Raw genomic sequence first — 21561 nt, forward strand, 5'->3', positions numbered from 1 at the left:
AACATCTACAACACAGAAGTTGATGCTCAGCTATTACCCATGCAGCAGACATCAGCAATCTCATCACTACACCCAACCTTGACGTCATTTTCATCACCCAGACCTGGATGACACCCACCTCCACCCACATCCTAGATGTCCTTGTCCTCGACGGCTACAGCATCCAACAGAGAGACCGGCCGAACAAGATAGGCGGTGGCCTTGCAGTCATACACAAGACCTTGTTGCCCTGCACCAGACTTGACGTTGACAACATTGTCTCCTTCAAAGCCCTCTTTTGACACATTTCACTCTCCCCGACGGACACAGTCACCTTCCATCTCATTTACAGACCACCCAAACCCAATGCTGCCTTCATCAGAGACTTCACTGACCTGGTCACCACCATGCTCCTCTGTTAGGCAAAGTTTGTATGCAGTACCATTTTGGGACCACTACACACAACTAGGACTACAGGTGTAAGCAAAACCAACCTTTGCTATAAGTCCGTACTACACAGTTTTGTGGTAGCGCTGCTGAGCAGTCAGGCTTATCTCAAGAGGGAATGTGAGCTGTAAGGGTGTTACACAGAGGTCTATAATTACAAGTATTCAAATAGACTCTTATACTGAAGGTTTCATAGTAAAACACTTATTAATTTATTTCACAGTCATTTATAAAACATTCACTAGAAGGAGGCAATCTATATCAAACAAAAAAATACTTCAGTACTTCACAAGATCAGATTCTGAGGCATTTAAACTACTTTGAAAGAGGAGCAAAATGACATTCAGAGCATTTGATGTAGGAGCAAAAAGGCATAAGTTAATAAAAACCAATATTACAGTAAACCAAAAACAGTGCAAATAATTTTAGTTCACCAGAGTTGATTCAATGCAATAGGTTAGGCCAAAGTCAATGGGGTAAAGTCTTGTATAGGATAAAGCAGTTCTGGACGTTAAACGGAAAAGTCTTTGCCAAAGTTCTAAGAAGTAGCTCTTAAAAGAAAGATTCATATGCCGGGTCACAAGCTGACTAGGCCTGCAAGTTGCCAAAGTTTCACGCACTTTCGCAGTGAGAGGGAAGTTCTCTCGGTCGGGTTTTCACAGTTCCTTACAATGAAGAAAAAGATGCAGCTGAAGATGTCTGTTCCTGGCAGTTCCTATAGATCTCGCTGTTACTGAGCCTCAGTCGTGGGGACAAGAGGGAGGACGCCGGCGGACTCCTACACTGCACTGGGACTGGTCAAAATCTGGCAAAAGCAATTCTTCGATTCCGGTAGCTGTAGTCAAGCACACAAACTGGTGTCCTCCCTGGCTATTCGGTTTCCTGCAGCACTCTGAGGAAAATACAACCAGCTCCGAGAATGGTATCCAGGTGGCTTACGAGTTGATTGGTCACACCAACTCAAGAGAGAAGTCGTCCTTGAAGGGCTTCTCTGTCGAGATGAACTTGGCGAGTTCAGACCTGCAGCAGGGTTTCACCGGGCAAATCAAAGGTCCAGGAGTTGCAGCAGCCATCCTCTTCCAGCTCGTCTTCGGTTCTTTCGTTCCACTGGTCGACTCTGCCTTCAAAGCCAAGAGACTCGCCTTTTAAACAGTTTCCTCCCATGCATTCCAGCCTAGCTGCCACTCACCCAGCAGGGTGGCTGTCCTTGGCGGACAGTCAGCCAGCCAGTCATGCCAGAGTGCATTTGGGTCACCGAGGAGACTAAGCACAGGGGGTTTCGGGCACCTTCCTCACTTCCTGCCCACCCCTGACACTCTGGCGCCAGAGGCGGTCTTCAGTCCTGAAGCCCGCCAAAGGCATAGGAACAAAGTGACCAAACCTGGTTTTGGCACGCAGAGACAAACTTTAGAAGGACCTTTCCAAAAAGAAATGGCGAAAAAAGAAGACCGGGACCCGTTTAAACAAAGGAGGCTCTGAGACCATCTTGAAAAACATGCCTTGTGCAATTTAACTCTGCCTGTGTTCGCGGTCTGTAAAAATCATGGGAGTTCGTTGTAAAACCTCTGCCCCCAACCGTTTCGAGGGGAAAGGGTAGCATTTGACTGCTACATGAGTGTCTAGACACAGGGGATACTAAGTAACCCCTCCAGCACTCTATTGTAAGATAGTGTGTGCTGGGCCTAGGAATTTGAAAAGACTAGTAAAGTCAATTTCACTTTACATTCTCTGGGAAACAGTAGTTTATCCCAGAGAAGATATTTAAACTTTGGGACAGCCTAAAAGGCTTCCCCTGTGTCACTGCACTGAGGGTGTTGTGTGACACAAATGAAATGATGATGCCTATGGAGTTGTCTAAAACTCCATAATCAAAGAAAATAAACACAGAAAACTAACAGAATAAAAAAGTTCAAAGTCCCAAAGTTTAGCAAAAGAACTCGAGGGCTCTAGGGTGGGAGGAATTGGCACATTTTGAGAATTCTCCCTATCACCCTTGCGCACGTAAACAACATCTTCCTAGGAGACTTCAACCTCCCAGGCTACAGGGCCACAAACCAATGAAGAAAGCTCTCCTCAGCCTTCTCAACACCCTCAGTCTCACACAGCACACGAAAGACCCAACACACGAGAAAGGTAACATCCTTGACATAATCATCACCACACTGTCTTCCCTCCACTACAGCTCTCCACTCCCGCTTGACTGGTCTGACCACCTAGCCTTGCCTTTCAACATCCTGCATACCACCCCAGTCACTGAAACTGGGGGGTGGTCCTACCCTCTGGAATTTAAATCTATGCAATGATCTGATGCAAGTAGGTTCAAACCCTAGTGAACACACACATCTAAATGGGGTTTAAGGCATTTTCCATTTAGCAAGCTACTTGTGAAAACATATATACTTTCAGATGAAATGACATAGCTTTTTATTATTAAGCTGGATATTTGATTTTTTTCAACAAATCAACAAATAAACAGTAGTGCCCAAAGTGCAATCCACAAACATCATTATTTCAAGGCTTTATGACTGAGCATAAGCATATAGAAAACATAACTCATCCATAAGTGAGAGCATTCTAAGAAACACTTTGATGAACTCAGAGTCTAAATGAGTTTTGTGAGTGGGAGATTTAGGTTCAAGATCTCCTGTGCCCGGCTGAAATATGACCTTGTGCTTGGTCGAATATGACCTTGTGATAGTCACCCCAGTCAAGCACTTCCAGCAGACAAACCTTCAGGTCCTTTAAAGCCCTCAGAAGACTTCGCCAACCCAAACTTTACATGGACCAAACACCCCCAATCGAACTGTGACTCTCTACTGGAAGCAGCACCTCAGTGCTCGCAAGAACTTCACCACAGGAAAAGAGTAATCGGGAAACAAGAGAAAGCCTGGTACCGCTCCAGGACTGCATCCGAGCTGGCGCTTCTCAAGGAATTCCGAGCAACCCGTCAGCAACTAATCAACACAGCCAAGACCTCCTTACTGTCAGTATACCATAGCAGAAGCGGACAACAAAAGCAAAGCCCTCTTCAAAGCAGTCAACACTCCATCAAGAAATCCACCACCATCAACACCTTCATCTACAAAATCAGCAAGATTCGCCAGCACATAGATGCCAGATCTGCATTCACAGACCCACCTCACGTCCCTCCTTGCAAAATCTCCACACCCTGGATAACATTCAAGACACTCTCGACAGAGGACCTGGTAGAAACCCTGGCCGCCCAAAGTCACATCATATACAGATGGCATCCTCCCAGCATCCATCCTCAAGACCCTGCACGCAGATGCTCTCCTTCCCTGCCTGGAGATCATCAAAGGCTCCCTAACTCAATGCACCTTCACTCGACCCTAAAAATAGGACAAATCCTCCCTCGACTAAAGAAACACACTCTAGATCCCGACAACCTAGGTAACTATCACCCCATCACCCATCTTACCTTTCTAGGTAGGATCATCGAGAAAGCGGTAGCCTCACAACTGCAGCAACACATCCACACCAACAATCTCTTCCAAACCTACCCATCCGGATTCAGACCCAGATGCAGCACAGAGACAGCAACCATACAGGTGGTCGACGACACCCTAAACATCCTTGACTATGGCCACCCCTGCCTCCTGGTTCTACTCAACCTATCTGCCACTTCCCACACAGTAGACCACCAGGCACTATCGGCGCATGGGGATCAGCAACCTTGTCCTTTGCTGGTTCAAGTCCTACTTCGCCAACCGCAAGTAGTTTGTTCAGATGGATTCCGCTACATCGCCAATGCTACCCATCGCCTGTGGAGAGCCGCAGGGTTCCATCCTCTCCCCAGTGATCTTCAATCTATGCATGGATCCGCTGGGAGCCCTCCCCTTTAAGGCCTAATTCCTACTCCTCACCAACAACAACGAACAGCCAGACATACAGACCTGACTATCAACCATGAACTCTCAGGGCTTCACACCTCAGCTCACCTCCTGCGCCAAGTCCCTTGGACTCCACATCGACAAACACTTCTTCTTCAAGACACACATAGCTAGGTTCATGCTCAATAAATACCATAATAATACTAATAATAAAAAATAATCTACAATGAAAATCCACAGACTTCCTGTTAGACCACTTATGATGGCTTCCTTTGTCGCCATAATCGAATGCTTATGCATGTAGTCTATGCAAATGAAGAGGTCCTTCTTTACGTTGGGTGAGGCAAAAGGAATTCACATGTTCCCACTATTTACACTGTCTTTGAGTCCAATATATATTTAATTCCATTCACCACATCATTACATGCCAATATATTGGACCTTATCCTAAACCAAATGTTCTGTTAAAAGGGAAGTTTATGTATTAGTCGGTGGTATTTCATCCATGTTTGTTATAATGTCTTAGTGGTAAGCAAGTACTCGATGCTGATCAATTCCAAAACTTGCTATTAGGAGAGGTCCAACTTTGGCTAGGAACTACTTTTCTATACGATTGACTATAGTCTCAGACAAGTGAATGTGAGCTAGCCTTGCCTCCATCTTTCTCCACTGCAGCAGGGTGTTCATAATTATGAGCATTCTTTTCGGCACTATGACCTAAACCATTTTATCCTACTTCTCGCCCCCCTTTCTCCATACTCTTGGGACACCATGGGAGGATGGAACTAGAGCCATTTTCCAGCAATAAAGCTGTGCTATTGAAATGTAGCACATTGCAGCGTAAAGTGGAATGCATGCATGTTGCCACAACCATCCAGGCACCGCCCTTGGCCTCGCACCCCAGTGTCCTTTTCTGCAACAGACTGACTGGAGCTTCCAGTGCAGTACAGGTTTGGCACCCTTTTATCCTGTGCTTTTCCCCCCGCATTTTTTTGTTTTTGTATATTACTTTTCCCTCTAGTGCCTGCATCCCATTATTTAGTTTCATCTGCATATGCCGGGTAAAACTGGTTTCAGCATTTGCACTAGCTGAAATCGTCAGATTCTTGCAGCTGACATCACATCCTGAGCCTAACCATCGTTGGTATCTGTGCTGGTCCTGTGATGACATTTCAGTGAGGGCAGTGACTAGTTCCTGCATTGCTGGGAGGGAATCTTTGCCAAGCCTACTCCCCAGCACCACAGGGAGTTCTTGAGCTCCAAATAATGGCTTCAGGAAAGCAACCCTACTTACTTTAGCTTATGCCAGCTCGGGGAGATCTTTATGGGGATTGCTTGGTTCTAGAGGAATTCCTATGGTCTTTGCACTACTGGGGAGGCCCACATAGGTTCCCCTGTTCAGGGGCTAAAATTGGACGATGGTCTGAGGATCCCCTTTGAGGAGCTAAAGCCATGACTTGTCGATCCTTGCAGAGGGTTTAAACCCGGACTGTCCTCCTAAGATCCCCACTGGGGTGCTAACACAGCAGCTTGACGTTACCCAAAAAGCAGCAGAGTTAGCGAAGGCATATCGGGGGCTCCCAAAGCATCTAGACCCCACACAAATAAGTCGGAGGGCTTCATGAAGTGTCACCACCACACAATGCCAGCTAAGGCACTGAGAAAGTTGGAAAACAATGCTTATCCTCTCCCCCACAGGTCCACAAAATGGCAGACAAGCTGGTAAAAGAACAGAATATTCCCTGTCAGCCCCCACAAAATCACTCATGTCCATGCAGACCTTCTAGAGTTGGATCCAGATTGGAGATCAGGGTTAGCTTGGGCAGGGATCCCTTCCCCCTCTTGGTGCAGTGGTCGGTTCTGACAAGAATGTGGTCAACCCCTATGGTGGATCTTCCGCAAAATGTATCACCATTGGTTTATTCTGACCCCTGACTCATTCATGGCCCATCATGGATACCCGCCTCGGTTGCATGTTTCCCCTACGTCAGCCACTTCAGCCTTCGGCAGAAGACCGCTTTCTGGGAAAGTTTCAGGCAATAATGCAATTACCCTCAATAAAGGGATATTTCTACGACATTATATGAGAGATACTGCTGCAGCCTCCTCTGTTGGGTCCAACGTCCCTGACCCAAAACTTTGCAGATGGGGTCCAAGGCCCCGGTTTCACCACCTGCGCCTACCACTGTATTGCCATCAGAGTTTCCGTTGTCTATACTGGCACCAACATTGATGCCTTCACTGGCTTCTCCTTTGTTGATGGCATCTCCTATGATAAATATGGATGTAGCAGACCAGGGAGAGGGGGATAATGATTAATTGAGTCTCAAGATGGAATTTATGTCCTTGGCCAGGGCATTTCACAAGGGAATCTCTGGCCTCCTCGAGTTGCTGGACATACCCTTGCCAGAGACTCCCCAATCGGAAACAGGGGACCAATCAGCAGTTCTAACTACAACAGTGCAAGAGCTCACAGAAGATCCCATGCAGAGGGACATTTTGGCCCAAGTGCAGAAGCTTTGGAGGAAACCCCATACTACAAGGGTGGTCAACAGGAGTAGGATGTGCAGTATAGGCCACTTCCAGCAAAGGTTTGTCTCGCTTAGCAACTGAAACTGCTTTGGTCAGTAGGGGAAGCTGCATCGCTGTTCTCTAGTGTGACTGCATGGACCTTTTCTTATTCGGTCTTAGGAAAGGATGGTAAGCTGCTTGGAAGCATAGGCAAGAAAGTGTTCCAAAATTGCCTGTTTCACCTGCAGCAAGCAGATGTAGATGCACTCCTAGCTGCTGCGAATTAGCAGCTTTAGAAGGATCCTGCTGAGTTTCTCCTGCAGGACAAGCTGGATTGTTTCATGTCTCGGTTTGCTGATGCTCGCCAGGTGACACAGGACATCATGAACTTCTTCATGGATCATATTCATGTGGCAACTCAAGGCATGCTGGTAAGCACGGGTGTGACAAAAGCAAAAGCTGAGCCGGCACTATTTCAGTTAACATCTCAATTCGTAAAAATATTTTACATTCAATATCTTATGGGGTGCACACCCTCTAAAAGTGCCTCTGCACTGGGCACTCACATACATACAACAGGACCTAGGCTGAAAAGCCAGCAGTGAGGGTTGCACTCCCTTTGTCTAGCTCCTAAAGCTATATAACATTCCTTCAATCCTAATGTGCGTATTCCTGTCTATTAGACACAGGTCCTCATCACGAGTTGGGCGGAAGCGCCGGGGCTATTAGCGCTACCGCCAAACCCCCCGGCGCTAATAGCGCCGGATCACGGGTTTGGCGGAGCGGTTATTTCCCATTCCCCATTGGGCCCAATGGGGAATTTTTGCGCTATTACCGCCGGCAGATTTCCCGCCTGCAGTAATGGCGCGAATACTGTAGGATTTACGGCGGATTTGCCCCATCTCAGAGCTAGGGGGAAATCCGCCAAAGCCATGATCTGGTGGAACCTTAAATGCGGCGGTAATAGCGCTACCGCCGCATTTAACGGTTATCGCCAGACTCGTAATGAGGCCCTCAATCTAAAAGGTTATACACAACTCTTTTTAAATTTGAGAAGTCAAACATATTTTAATCAGCGAGTGCTTGAGGCAATAGCCAGAATGCCAATGCATTTCGGACTGAAAAGTCCTTCATAAGGGCAGAATCTTCAAATGAACAGCAGCCATAGGACAATATGGACATTCATACTCCAGGTGCAGAATCAATTAGACATTAGGCCAATATGAGGCCTATGAAATTCAAGCTGGATGTAGAGAATAAAATCATTAAACCTCCTTTTGAGGTGAAGGATTTTTTCAATGCTACTACCGATGAGGAGGTGGAGCTGTGAATAAAGAAAGGCAGCACCCACACTGCTCTCTGCTTGTTCTGACCAAACCCCTTCAAAAGCCGTTTCTTGTCTTCCAGGAAAAGCAGGGATCCAAGACCTTTAGGGGATTCAAGTGTCTATAAGAACGTCGGCACAGATAGCGATGCAGATCACTGTCACCACCCCACGGGGGCGGGTTCAAGGGTCTTCCTCTGCCTCATCTGAGGCAAGGTCTAAACCATGATGGGCTTGTCTGCCCTCTTCTTGCACCGGGGGTCGGTGGGCAGAGCATCTCTTCATTTGGAGTCTTGGAGAGCTATCTGTATGGATCCCTGGCTTCTCTGTGCGTTGAGATGGAGATTCCACCGCCAGCCTTCTGTCCCTCCTCCTCCTTCCTCCTCTCCTTCCTAGCCCGCACTTTGGTAGTTCAGTTCAAGAAATGTAGAAGTTGTTTGGCCAGGGCACAGTGGGGAAAAGTTCCAGAATTTCAGCTGGGCAACTCTTCTTCTCCCGATTGTTCAAGATCCCCCAAACCAGGCAGGCTTGAATACAATCCTGATCTGTCCTTCTTCAGTCTCTCTCTTACCCTAGAAAGATTTAAGACCATCTCATCGGCACAGACCAGTAAGCTCTGATTTGGGGCAACTGGTTCTGCATGGTTAATCTCCTGGATGAATACCTCCTTGTCCTTGATAAGGTGTCCCATTTGAGTGTCCTGTGTTCTTCCCGGGAGCAAAACCAAACTAGTAAAGCGTGCTTCCATTCTGACTGGACTCAGCACCCAGTGTATTGTCAAGCTAATGACATCAGTTGCCTCACAACTTTGTCTCCAGGGAGTGCAAATTTACCTGTACCTGGATGGCTGGTTGCTGAGGGGGCCAGACAGAAGGAAGCAGTGACATTCCTGAGGCTCCCTTTGAATCGTCTTATTGATGTTTGCTTTTCATTTCCAGAACAATTTGCATCCTGTTTTTCTCTCCTATTTAAGATGCCTGATAGTTTGGTTTTGAGAATTGAACCATGCACTTTTAAGGATTCCCAAACATTCAAAATAGTAAGTGAAACAACATCTGACTCTCTAAAAGTGTACAAATATATTAAGTAAAAATATGTAAGTGACGAGAGTAATCTGAGAGATAAATGTAATATATAGCAGTGGAACCTACCTACCTAAGGTTCTCCAGATGTTTAGAACAATTACTTGCATGATCTCTTGCCATTGACTATGCTGGCCAGGGCTGATGGGAGTTGTAGTCCAAAAGATATGGATAGCCCAAGGTTGCTGATCCCTGATATATAGGGTGCCTTTGTGAGCATGAGTTCTGTCCTTCTAAATTGGGGATCTGCCACCTCCAGATGTTTTGGACTGTGACTCTTATGATCCCTCATCTTTGTCTGTGCTGGCTAGTGCTGATAGGAGTTTGCCCAAACCATCTGATGAGCCAAAGGTTGTAGACCCTGATCTAAATCTATAATCGGACCATAAGAATCTCCCATTTTTCAGTTATTAATCATTACATTATGATATCTCCCTGCATGAGGTGGGTCCCCAAAGGTCTATCATAAGAGAGAAATATTATTGTAATCCAGCTAAATAAAAAACATGCCAAATGTCCCTGTAAACGTTTTTCTTCTTTTTGTATGTTTTGTGTGTATATATATATATATCAGGTCATCATTTCTACGTGCTTGTACTCATTAAAGTGTAAATGAAAAAACGAGAGGTGTGTTGTGACCAACAGCTCACTTTATAAACAAAGTTCAACAACTTTATTTCTACAGAAGAAGTGAGTTGGCTGAACACCTAAAAGGCCTACAACACTTCAGTGCAATTTCCTATTCTACTAAAAACAGTACAAGAGATATAGGCCCCTGCTCTTGCCCCCTGCCCTGTCCTTGGCCCACTCCGTAGGGAGGTTTTTGTATCACCCGAGCAAGCTGCCTTGACTCCTTCTTAGATGGCTTCTTGACTCAAAGGTAATTTTCTTGTCTTCTGGGATGTAGGCACCTCACAGGTCAAACAGGCAAGAACTTGAGATTATATCTTGTCTTGCAGGATACCCAAAATGATTACCAGCAGGAATCCCCCTCTTTGACCTCCCACCCCACTCTTTCCTTGGGTGCTTGTCAGACTGAAAGTATTCTCACGCTCCAGCCAAGAGTTGCCCTCCTAGGCTTCAGCCAGCAAAAGGCCCTGTGTGTATTCCTTCTGAGTTCTGATTCTCTGGCTCTAGCCAAGTCCTGGGCAATAGCTCCCAGAAGGCTTGCAAGCCGATATTTTATCATTCAAGTTCCTGTGGCCCCAGACAGGATGTTAACAGCCCCCAGCAGATAATTGGCAGCTTGCTCTCCTTCCTCTGTGAGTCTTGATGGGGTAGAGTTACCACACTCCACAAACCTCTCCTCTTATTTCCTCTCAATCTTTCTTCTCCTTCACCATCCCTCTGGATCCCCTTCCTAATTCCCAAACAATTTCCCTCTTTCTGCCCCCTCTTATACTGCATTACTAGCCCTAACCACCACAATTATACCTGGATGTTTTACTATTAGACCTGGGATTGGTCAGTAGTCCCTAGTTCCACATTTCTATGAAGCGTTTTCCCTCTTCTACCCCTCGCCCTCATGTGCAGCAGCTTCCCCTTATTGTCATGTGTAGTAATTGACTGATTGTAAGACAGACCGTGACCCAGGGTTTAAAGTGCCTAGTCACCATTTTAGGGTTTGACAAAGGTAAGCTGGTGTTATGGTTTGATCTCCCGTATCGTTCGAGAGCCTCCAGCGTTCGCAAACAATACGGGAGAGCACTTGTGAACCGGCGCTTCCAGCAGCGCTAGTGCAGCTAGGCCAGGGGGTCTTTCTCCTAATAAACCCTCCTTTTACTGGAATGCAGGGCCAATCGATAGGCATTCAATGAATCCTTGACAGTATCTCTCTCCAAGAAACACTTGTGTACAGGCACGTAATACATGTCATATCATCTTTTTTTCATTTTTTATTTAAAGTTGTATTTAGTTTAAAATCCAAAACCTTTACAACATTTACGTATAATGCAATGACATATATCATCCCAAAATTACAAACATCCATCAACATATTGTCACATTGGAGTAAAACCGAGATGCACATTCAGAAAGACAATGTGTAAAACCTTTTCACAGAACCCCTCAAATGGCTTGTTCTTAATTGACAATTAGTTTACATAGAAGCTAGTGAATGGTGCAAAGAAAATCGCACAGTGTATAACTTGTTGTGCAAATAGCAGACAGTTTTACAAACATAACAAAATATGTGTGAATTATCCTCAATGTGAACATTAAAAGTACTCATCCTAAAGGTATGAATTTGAAACAAGAACAATACATACAACATTAGTACAAACAAAAAGAGTGCATTCTTCATTTTAAATCTATTGCAGGATGATCATTAGAGAAACGTGACAATTTAAAGTAAACACAGAACTATCTTTAACAAATATAATCAGAATTCATAGGAACGCTTTAAGATTTTGTTGTTTTTTAACATTTCCATATCATATTTCCACAGGAGGATTGTGGTGTGAACTAAGTAAAAATGTGTAGGTATTTGATTTGTTTATGATGCATACCAGTAGCATAATGAATATTTGGAAGTTTTTAGTATCAGAGAGTTAACAAATGGGAATTTTAGTGCCATTGATGTCCTGCTTTGATAGAAATCATCTGCTGTTTGTAAGATGTATGCACCTACTGGAAAGGTAGGTTAGAGTCAGCAGGGTACGTTTGTTGTTGAACTAAGAAGAAAGCACTCTAACTGGTTGTTAGATTGACTTTTAGGGCCAGTGCCTCATTAATATGCGAAAGTAACTGTGTTAGTGCCAACATGATCTTAAGATTACTACCGGTCATACATTGTGCCCATAATGATTCACGTGACAAGAGAGAATGACCAATGCACTCTTGTCCAAGCGCAGTGATTCTGTGATGGTTAAATTATGGGCAAAAGATCACTAAATGTTTTTTGCGTTTCTAGCTGATTGACTGCTTTATAAAACCTGCAGTGCTCTAGAGTCAAGAATGTTTGCATATGAGGCCAATGTTTTATTTTTTCATAAGTCAACATCTGGTTGATCTTAAATCTTATGTGAATCTCACGTGCCTTGTTTGATGGAAAGCGTAAAAGATATAGCTGACGTGGATGTCTTTTGAGAGTAAAAATTGCATTCTCTTCATAGCATGTGTATTTACTCAAAGAGTCTACTGTTCGGCATCAATCTGAATCAAAAAGATTTTTCTTGACATGTCCAGGTCTTATCAATAGATCGTCTAGCCCTAAAGCTATTTCTGTGAGCTGGTTTTCCATGTTCAATCGAAATGAAGCAATAGACGGGGGTTGGCCTAGTTCTAACATTGTATGGAATTCCTCATAGAGTGAGTTGGAAGGAGGGGCATTCATTTTGCCGTAATTATTTAAAAGCCTCCACTGGAATCGTACAGAAAGGGAAACAAGTCACAATTTGTGTCGGAGTACAGCATTAGGAAGTGAATTTGCCAAGTTCAGACACTGCTTCAAAATTTTGGCTTGGAGTTGGTCCAAGAAAGGGTGAATTTTAGCTAAACATATATCAAGGCCGTACAGTATTATGGTTTCCACTTTTAATAGATATGATTCAAAGAGCGGCCCCATAGTGAATTTGCATAGTTTTATAAATGATCATCATTTGAGATATTAACGGTTTAGCTTTAGAGTTGAGAGTATCCCTCCACATTACCATATATTGTACATCTGTCGGATTGCAACCCAAATAGTGAACCACCTGTGCACGTGGTATCGACAGTTAATTGATGGACCACGAGTAGGACACCACTTTTCGTTTTAAGTTATTAAAGATAACGATCCTAGACTTCTTTGCTTTAGATATCAGGTTGAGGTAATTCACATACTTTGCAATCAAGTATAGTTTAGCTTGAAGGAGGAGTGTGGTCAAATAATAAGATGTCATCTGCGAATGCCAACCAATTAAGTGTTAAACAACCGATTCTCACATGAAAGGAAATTGCGAGATCCCAGATTTTATCCATATAAGACAAGTAGAGGTTAAACAGGGTTGCTGTTAAGTTGCAACCCTGTTTAACCCCCACATAGGTCGGTATGGGTTCAGTAAGTGGTCCCTCTTTATCCTAATGCTTGTGCTGGAATGCAGCTTCACGATAAGATTAATTAGGTAAAGGGGAAAACCGAAGGCAACCATCTTGTTCCAAAGGATGTTGCGGATGATACAGTCGAAAACAGACAAAAGGTCCAGTGATGCCATATAAACCGGACCCATGTTCGCAGTTTTAGACTTATGTAAAATATGTGCCAGTATGGTTGCATTTAAGGATGTTCCCACTTGCTTTCTGAAGCCAACTTGGTAGCATGATATAAGTTTTTTTCTTACCAATATAGGTCACAATTTGATTCAAAATCAAGATTGCAAAAACTTTTGCTGATGCATCCAATAAGGAAATGGGGTGAAAATTGTCTGGATCGTCTGGGGCACCTTTTTTTATAAATCTTATTCAGTTGGGTGATTGCCCACTGTATGTCTATAAAAGACCATGGGCAAACTCCTAGAGGGCTCCTCAAACTCTGATCAAGTATAACGTGTGTGAAGTCGCCAGGGATCTTAAATTTGTTGGTTATATAGGCTGTCCAAATATCACCTGAGATGGAGGTTTGGAAGTCACAAACAGTAGAAGACGTGACTCTTCTTAGATCGACCCAAACAGATTGTCTATTTTTACATAAATTACATAGAATATTTTGGTTATCGTGAGTGTGTACAGAGTATTTTATTGCTTTCATTCTATTCCCATAAGCATTTACAATCTAGTTCTTCTACGCAATGAATGCCTGCAAGATAAGTTAGCACGTTTGAGGGCTCTTATCTGCAAGTTTTTTTCCTCCTTTAAGTAGAATATTTGTCGATTCAATGAATTAGTATGCTTGGTTTTAATGGTCTTGTATTTTTTATGAAGTCGAACAAGCATTTCCTGAATTAGACACACATTGTGATTTTCTAAGGCTTGTATTGTGTTGTCGTTCACGTATGCAGTCGTTTCAGAGGTATATTCTTTCTGCATCATACAATTCTGCTTCTTAGCTAGTAATGGATTCCAACAAATGGAATCCATTCTCAATCTCAATGTGTGTGACATTTCTATTTAAATGGAAAAAATAGTACGGTGTATTTATGGTCAGAGATATAATAGACGATCACCTAAGCCTGGCGCTATAGTCCGTTGTGGAATATAGGCTTGTCTGATGTTAGTGGAAACTACAAAAAAGTAAATGTGTGAGTTCAACTTCCCCCTCTGCCAAGTGAAGGGAAGATCATTCAAATATTTTTCAAGAAAGAATAGATCCCATTGGACAAAATACTCTACCCACTTTTCACCTCTTTTGATAGAGGCAGATTAACCACCTTAGTCAAAAATATATGGTTGGTTAGTCAGTTCCGCGGAACATACCGAATTAAAATCACTGCCAACAACAATCTTATAATTAGAGTTGAGAATAAATGCTTCTCCAAGTAGAGTGTCGAGAGCTGCAAAAATTCGGACAAGAGATTGTTTAGCGGGATTCCAGTATAACGAAATTAAGAGAAGAGTGGTATTGTCCACGTGAGATAAAATGAGTTCAACCGCTAGAATATCATTGTGGGCTTTCACTAATCTGGAGGAAAATTGCATGTTATTAAGAAGGATAGCTAATCCACCATAGTGCCTTGCCAGAGACCCAATTTTGGCTGGAACAGAGTACAGGTGTAGCCATGGATATGACCATTGTTAAGGTTCATGGTTTCTTGAGAAAATAGAATCGAAAATTCTGTGGCCAATGGTCTGGTCTTGAGCCACGCTAGCAGATTATTAGATCCACAAGAATTCCATGACCTTATTATGAGATTAGAGTGTCTACGGCAGTTTGGCCTATTTTGTAAGACTTAAACTTTTTACATGTGGTTCCAGCCAGGCAAGGTCTTTTATTACTTTGGTATATGTTACCAGGTGTGCCATAGTGGATGCATCCGTAAGATCAGAAAACAGGATGTTTTTTTGAAACATCCACCAAAGAAGGGCGGTCAGGTTCTAAATCGGCAATTCATTCATTAGCTTCATTATTTGAAGAAAACAGAAAGGGTGTTAAACCCAACTGTGTTAGATCTGCACAATAGTCCCAGACTAATTTAGCAATATTAGAAGGAAAGTGGGAAATCATTCGATGATTGTTTGTGTTATTAAGAGTTTGCCAATCAAGATCTGCAGAATTAAGAATTCTCAGGGGTGGTATGTCATGAAAGGCATGTAATATAAATGCTCTGTTTATTCTCTTATCGCCGTTAATAGCTGGATCACTCGCCCAACCAATGGTGTTGATAGTATCTGAGGTAAATTTATTTGCAATATTTATAGATCGATTAGAAAATCAGTATTTCACTGACAGGGTGTCTGAAGAGGTGTCTTAAGGCTGTTGGGACCCGGGCCAGTGATTCCAACAGGGAAGGTTCCAACAGCAGATTGATTAATATCCGCACTCTGAGCGTGAATCTCCAGTCTGTTCCGACCAGAATCAGTGGTCGCAACTGGTGTGATTCCTTCCGCAGGGTAAGTAATATCGATGTTAACATTTGCATTAGAAGCAGCATTTGGCCTAGCGCTATTAGATGGCGCACCAGGAAGACCCCCATATAACGGTGATAAATATATCTGACATCCTGACACAAAAATAGATGTGCCTTTTTTGCAGCGCAAAAATTCTCTTGCTGCGCATTTAATGTTTTAGTTTCCCCAAACAGAATCAGAAATCTAAACAATTGATTTGGAAAGGTGGTTCATAAGAACTGTCACTTTACTAACCCTAGCCACCACGAATAGAATATGTGTGTGTTTTTTTGCTGGACTTTTTAATTCTATGTGTTCTAATTTGTTTCTGAAGTCTGGAGGTGCCTTGTGGAAAGCACCGACCATTTATAGAAGTGTGTAATCTAACCTATTAAAATATTATGTTTTTTTATTCTGAACTCTCTCTGGACAATGATATATTTTTATGCGACTCCTAGATAGATAAGAAAGATATCTATCAAAAAATCCCTTGGTTCCAGATCCTGTTGCAAGGCGGAGAAAAAGAGGGGTAATTGAGCTTTTGCTACTTTGTTTCTCTGGATAAAGCACCAGTCATCTTCCGATTCAAACGAACTCTTTTTATTGATGTAATTAGATAAAAAAAGATGACAATTGAGACTGTTTTGTAGGCAGCGTGAGAGGATAAACCATGGATACAATCAGTGGAGGTGAATCTTCAGGAACGGAGCCATGACAGGTTGCTGGGGGGACAACAGGCTTGGTATTAATTGTATTGGGATAATTTCCAGTATCAGAATTTTTTCCATTTGGTTTTGAGGAATAACCTTTTTGGGAAGGAGAGTCTTTCCAGCAGAAGTGGAAGGTGATGTTTTTACTTGAAGGGCGAAGTGACTTTCATTATTTAATTGGTTTAGATCAAGCAGTAAGTCTTCATTAGACTAATTCAAAAGATTTTTGAGGTTTGAGCTGTGTGACTTCATTTTAGGTATAATTTGGTTTTTCAATTTTTCTTTTTTTTAAAATTAAAAAAAAAAAAAAATGTAAGAGCCTGTACCCTTTGAATTTTTTGAGAGCTAATCTTTTTATGGCTCGATTTTGTAGTCGTCTGGCTTTTCAAGACAGATATCGATTGGGCGATATAGCTCCCTCAGAGTCGCCATTAAGCTCCTCACCAGTTCCGCTTAACCCCATTGAAGGAGTCTCTTGGTCAATTAAATTTGTGAGTGCAGAGGGACTATCTACAATATAGATGGGTGATACTATCCCCTCTACCATCGTGCCATTTTGCAACAGTCCATTTGGTGAGTGCATCGAATTTGAATCCTTATGTCTTTCAGTTTTGTTTTCCATCTCGTGAATTTTCGCAGAATTAGTTAAGACATTATGCCATAAATCCCTCATTTCGTTATGCTGTGTCAGTCCTGGGTCAGATATGGGAGCCATGAGGGCTTGGGCATACGTTTTTGTCACCTCACCTTGCATTAAGTTTGTTTTGTCAATTATAGCCAAGTTAGTCTCATGTACTGAGGTTTGAGTGATCTTAGGTAATAGCACTGGCTTTGGTAGAGATGGTGTATTTAATGCATTGGAAGCATTAATGAATTCCTTAGCACATGTGAATCTTTCTAATGTGTTGACCATTGCCAGTATTTCAACCATTGAGATCTTTATTTCGAGGGGATTGGGTCCTCTGACGTATTCCATATCTATGACAGGTAATGTCCACAGCTGTGCTGCTTCGGGAAATCTTTGGCGTCTGCGTCCTGCGTCGATGACGTCGATGTGCCGTCCCCGAGGACCTCCTCCGACGGCCGACGTCACCCGATGTGATAAGTAGGACGCACGACGCCCATAGCCTCAGTTCCGTTTTTTCCGCGAACGTGTTCGCTTCGTGAATCTCGGTATGCCTCGACTCGTTGGAGTTTGCTGTTTTTGATTCTCGGTTCGTTTAACCTGTTCGGTTTGTTGTGAAGACCTGTTCGTGGTGATGTCTTCTTCGTCTTCAACCCCGCGTCCGGGCTTCAAGAAATGTGGGGACTGTGGGTCCAAGATGTCGGTCACGGACTCGCACGATGCCTGCCTCTAGTGCCTAAGGGAGGCCCACGATACGGACGACTGTGTCGACTGCCAGTCGCTCATGGCAAAGGCCTTGCAGGAACGCAAGAAGAAGCTGTCGGTAGGCTGGGTGTCTAAGCACCCGGAAGTCGAGGTCTGCGGGGCTTTCGACAGATGACTCGAGGGGCGACTCTCCGTGTCATCGTCGTAAGTCCAGTGGGTCTCCTTCAAGGAGACGATCTCGCCACTCCTCCGGCATTCCCGGAAGCTCCAGCATCGGTCGCCTTCCCTGTCCTCTTCCGAGGACTCTGCCCGTCGGCGGGTCGCTTATCCCTCCATGCAAGCGACACCGGAGGAATGGGCTTCCTTCGAGAAGCAGATGCTAGCGATTCTTGAATCGCAGGGCACCGGTCCGTTCGCGCCTCCGAGTGGGTCGGTCGGCACCGGTCGAGAGACATCGCTCGTATGCCTTCAGGCTCGGGTGGTCGGCACGGCTCGCGGGAGAGGTCCCGCTCGGACAAGAGTTGCCGTTCTCGCCATGCTCGTTCCTGGTCCCGGTCCTCGACAGGCTCGAGACCGCGTGATCCTGTGCCGTCTTCGAAGAAGACGTCGACGCCTGTGGCGCCGAGGTCGTCGACGATTTCTCTCGAGGCTCCGCCTCCGAGGGGGTCGTCGACGCCGTTGGCGCCTAGGTCGTCGAGAGACAATCTCGGAGCTCCGGCTTCGAGGCCTGTGTCGACACCGCCAATGCTGGCGGCGCTGCAGCTGACGTCGACACCGATTCGCTCGACGTCAACGCCTTTTCTGCCGGCGCCGACTCGTTCGGCGCCCTCGACGCCTTTCGAGGCGGTGGTGTCGGAGGGGCCCCGTGGCACGGGGTTGGCCCCTAGAAAGGCTCTGGCTAAGGTCAGGCACTGCTTTGGTCCCCAGAGGTCTTCCTCTCCCCGCCTGGAGTACATTTCAGAGGGTGATGAAGGCTCTGATGACGGCTTGGTTCCGGTTCCGGTTCCAGATGAGCTTATCTCGGGCCATAGCCAGTTTGATGACCTGAGGCAGTCGCTGCATGATGCCAGTGGACTGGACACCTCTCCGGAGGTGGAGTTTTGTAGGCCGAAGCCTGGCACTCATGCCGATTCTTCATATCGGCGCCTTATGTTTCGGGTCACCGAGTACTTGGGTTGGTCAGCTCCCCCAGGGGAGTTCGTTCAGGATGATCTCACGGACATCCTTGATCTTGGTCCCCCCACTGACCCGGTTTTGACGTTTCATATGGCTCTGCAGAGAAGGGTGGCGGCGGCGGCTTGGACTGCTCCGGAGAGTCTCCCGGCAGTGGGCAAGTCTTTGTCGCGAAAATACCGTCCAGCCAGTAGCGACCCCTGCTACATGTCTAGGCACCCCACTCCGGAGAGTTTGGTGGTGCAGGCGGCTACCGCCCCGGCAAAGCAGGCGTTGTATCCTACCATCCCTCCGGATAGGGACGACAAACGTTTTGACGGCTGGGCAAAGAAAGTGTTTTCTTCAGGGGGTATGCCGCTTCAGGCGGCCAACTCCATAAGTGCCTTGTCTCGTTTCACACACACTCTGTGGAACTGTGTTGCATTAGCGGCTGAACATATTCCCGAAGGGGACGAATGGGATGGTTTCCTTGCTATGGTTCAGGATGGCAAGGATGCCATGTGTGAGGCCATTCAGTCGGGTTTGGACTTGGCAGATTGTGTCAGCCAGTCCATGGCGGCGAGCACCGTAATGCGCAGGTTTGCGTGGTTGCGGAAGTCTGGGTTCGCTCCTGATGTGCATTCCCGGCTCCTCAACATGCCCTTTGACGGTGAACACCTTTTTGGCAGCAAGGCTGACGAGAGCCTTGAGAGGTTGCAGACCTCCAAAGCTGCAGCGAAGTCGTTGGGCGCTGCAGTTCGCCAACCTCCGCCTTTTCGTCCTAGGGGACAGCAATGGAGGGGAGGTTCCTTTCGCTATTACTCGTCCTTCAGTAAAGCGAGGGGAGCTAGCAGTCAAAGAGGCCATCGTAAGAGTGCCAGAGGTGGAAACAAAGGTACTCAAGGTGCCAAGGCCGCTCGGGCAGTTGCCTCTTTGCCCTCAGGCAACGCCGCAGCCGCTACCACTCAGTCATGAGGCCGGGTCCCATGGTTCACCGGTTGGGGGAAGGCTGGCGCAGCATCTTGTAGAGTGGCAAGCCATTACTTCGGATGTGTGGGTACTGGAGATCATAACCCACGGCTACTGTCTTCCTTTTCGGCAGAGGCCTCACGGCAATCCACCAGGGAACCTCTCTTTGAAGAGTCCGGATCTGCTCCTTGCGCAGGAAATTCAAGCCCTGCTGGAGAATGGCGCCATAGAACTGGTGCCTGTAGCGGAGAGGAACAAGAGATGGTATTCCCCTTATTTTTTGATTTCGAAGAAAGACGGGGATTGAGACCCATCATGGACATGCGCGGTTTGAACAAACTCCTCAGGAAGGACAAGTTCAAGATGGTGACTCTTTCTCAAGTCCTCCAGGCCCTTCAACTTCAGGACTGGTTGGTGTCTCTCGACCTCAAGGATGCTTACTTCCATGTGCCGATTCATCCCAGGCACAAGAAGTACCTGAGGTTCGCGGTTGGCGACTCGCACTTTCAGTTTCTGGTCCTGCCGATCGGATTGACCTCCGCCCCGAGGGTTTTCACCAAGCTCATTGTGGTGGTGGCAGCGCATCTCGGGAAAGGGGGTATTCACGTCTACCCCTACCTGGATGATTGGCTGATCGGGGGGAGCTCTCCCGAGCAAGTCCTGGATCATCTGTCCGTCACCTGCCACTCCCTTCACAGGCTGGGCTTCTCCCTCAATTTAAAAAAGTCCCATTTGACACCAACGCAGCGGCTCCAGTACATCGGAGCAGTGCTCGACACGTCCCTGGGGCAGTGTTTTCCTCCTCAGGTGAGGGCTCTTCACATTCAGCAGATGGTGAACAAGTTTCAATTTGCCCAGGATCTCCCAGCGTCCGAGTTCTTGAGACTGCTCGTCCTCATGGCATCCTGCATTCTTCTGGTGCCAGAGGCTCGTCTGCGGATGAGATCTTTGCAGTGGGCACTCAAGCTCCAGTGGTCTCAGTCCTCCGGAAGGCTGTCGCGCCCTGTTCAGGTGCCGCCCTCGGTAGCCCAGGACCTTCTGTGGTGGGTCGTCAAAGGCAATCTGATGAAGGGGGCCGCATTTTGGCTGCCCTGGCCAGAGGTGACGATCGTGACAGACGCATCCCTCACGGGATGGGGGGCTCATGCCAACGAGTTGACAGTCAGCGGTCGTTGGTCTCTGTCGGATTCCAGACTCCATATCAATCTGTTGGAGCTGAGGGTCGTCAGGCTAGCCCCGAAGGCTTTTCTGCCAACTGTGCGCGGAAAGGGTGTCCTGATTCTAACGGACAACACGGTGGCCATGCACTACCTCAACAAAAGGGGGGGGGGGCAGGGTCGCTTCCGCTATGCAGGGAGGCGATGCAGCTCGAATTCTGGGCCATCCAGCAGGAAGTTTCGATCTCGGCTGTTCATCTGGCCGGAGACGACAACGAGACGGCGGACGCTCTGAGCAGGCAGAGCACGATCTCTCACGAGTGGGAGCTGGCTCAGGAGATTCTCCTGGAGATCTTCACCCTTTGGGGGGCCCCTCAAGTGGATCTCTTCGCCTCCAGTGTCAACCGGAAGTGCAAAAGGTTTTGCTTGCGGGAATTTCCTCCAAAAGGAGCCTTAGGAGATGCATTCGTGGTGGAGTGGTCATTCCCACTGCTGTACGCGTTTCCTCTAGTCCCCGTCATCCCGCA

At 46.0% G+C, this 21561-nt stretch overlaps 1 protein-coding gene across 4 annotated transcripts in view; it reads left to right on the forward strand.

Moving 5' to 3' along the window:
- The window catches only part of RASL10B (RAS like family 10 member B), a 654925-nt gene that overhangs the window by 456807 nt on the left and 176557 nt on the right, over positions 1 to 21561 (forward strand). The window lies entirely within an intron of this gene.

Source organism: Ambystoma mexicanum, chromosome 9 (assembly GCF_040938575.1).
Source record: "Ambystoma mexicanum isolate Mex_15411 chromosome 9, UKY_AmexF1_1, whole genome shotgun sequence".
NCBI classification, from domain to species: domain Eukaryota; kingdom Metazoa; phylum Chordata; class Amphibia; order Caudata; family Ambystomatidae; genus Ambystoma; species Ambystoma mexicanum.